This window comes from Malania oleifera, chromosome 5 (assembly GCF_029873635.1).
Source record: "Malania oleifera isolate guangnan ecotype guangnan chromosome 5, ASM2987363v1, whole genome shotgun sequence".
In the NCBI taxonomy this organism is placed as follows: domain Eukaryota; kingdom Viridiplantae; phylum Streptophyta; class Magnoliopsida; order Santalales; family Ximeniaceae; genus Malania; species Malania oleifera.
The window spans coordinates 111,414,648-111,416,333 of NC_080421.1; the positions used below are offsets into that span (position 1 = coordinate 111,414,648).

At 39.2% G+C, this 1,686-nt stretch overlaps 1 pseudogene; it reads right to left on the reverse strand.

The window, feature by feature from the left end:
• Positions 1-997: 997 nt before the first annotated feature.
• On the reverse strand, positions 998-1,097 carry LOC131156856 (small nucleolar RNA R71; annotated as a pseudogene).
• Positions 1,098-1,686: the final 589 nt, after the last annotated feature.

Consider the following 1,686-nt stretch of genomic DNA (forward strand, 5'->3'; position numbering starts at 1 on the left):
TCAATTTTTCTTAAAGTTTCGAATTTTAGTGCATGTTTGTGTCTGTTTGAGTTTCCATAGTGTGCTCTTAATTTCGTGTCCAAAGTTGTCATTTTTAATTAGTGCGTGTCTCGATGTTTCCTTAGGTAGATTAGAGTTTCCATTCTTGCATGTTTTAGTTCCATGTTTTAGGTTTCTAGTTTTTATTAACGTGTGTCCCAATATTTCTTTAAGTAGACGTAGGGTTTCTATGCTTATTTTCTTTTATTTAGTGCATTTTAGTTTAGGACTTTAAATTACATGTCATTTAATTCAAAGTGGAACTCAACAATCTTGAAAACCCGAATCTGAACTGAGTTTAGTGTAATTTAATTTTGATTGGGAGAACATAAAATCTGAGATTAATCGCATTCCCTGAGGAGACGATCTAGCCCTTGGGCTTAATATTACATGACAGAACTCCTATACTTGGGATAGCTTCCGAGCTGCTCATTTTTCAAGTGAGTCAAGTTTTTGACGCCGTTGCTGGGGAATGTCGGTCTTAGTCTCAAATTTGCATTTTTCTTGTCATTTTTGTTAGTTTTGTGAAAAATAAAAAAAATAGAAAACAAAAATAGAAAAAATTTTGAGTTTTGAAAAATGGCTGCACCTGCACCCCGCACAATAATGGACTTTTTGCAGCTTGAATATGCAACTGCATCCTCTTCCACTATTTTGCCTTATGATGAGTTTAATTTCATGATGCAGCGCGGGAGGACGTCACTGCTACCCGAGTTCTATGGGATGAAATCTGAGTACCCATATCAGCACTTAACAGAGTTTGAATTAACCTGCAATATGTTTTTCTCTCATGCCAGAGCTGACGAATCTATTATACTGAATTTATTTCTTGCTACTTTGCTGGATAGGGCACTGATTTGGTTTCATTCTATGAGACCTTATTCTATAACTAATTGGACTGATATGAAGCATGAATTTCTGCATGCATTTTGTCCCTCACAGAAAACTCAATTTTTGTAGGAACAGATTCTTAATTTTGTGCAGCAGGATGACGAGACATTTTGGGATTCCTGAGAGCGATTCAAGGATCTACTAAGCACTTGTCCACATCATGGGTTCGACTCATGGAGGTTAGCTGATTGTTTTTATACTGCTCTTACCCCTGATTGCAAGTGTTTTATCCAGACTATGTCTAATGGAGAGCTCGTCAGCGAGGATCCAGATCAGGTATTATCATTCTTTGATTACTTAGCTGACAATGTCCCACAGTGCAACACACGATACACTCAGGCACCCATGACTGCACATCCTATCAGCACAATTAGTGGTGGTGATGCATATGAACTACCAAACTGCCCGGATATTCCTCCGCCTCAATTCCAGCCACCACAGATCCCTCAGAGCTGTACGCCGTCAGAATTTCTAGAGGATAGCATAACTTAGATGGCGAGCATGCTCCAGCAGTTCATGCAAACTCAAGTCGATCATAATAATGAATTGCGGGACACCATTAATGCGATAAGCACACAGTTGGACATCTTAAAAAACGAGGAAACACTCGCAGAACTTCAGCCTAGTTCTCAAGAGTACTAGCAACCGCAACAACAAATACATGATGTTTCTCTTGAGACAGCAGAGGCCACCATCACCTTCAGTAGCGAGAAAGACGATCCCCAATCTGAAATGCTCATCACCGAGCAAATAGTT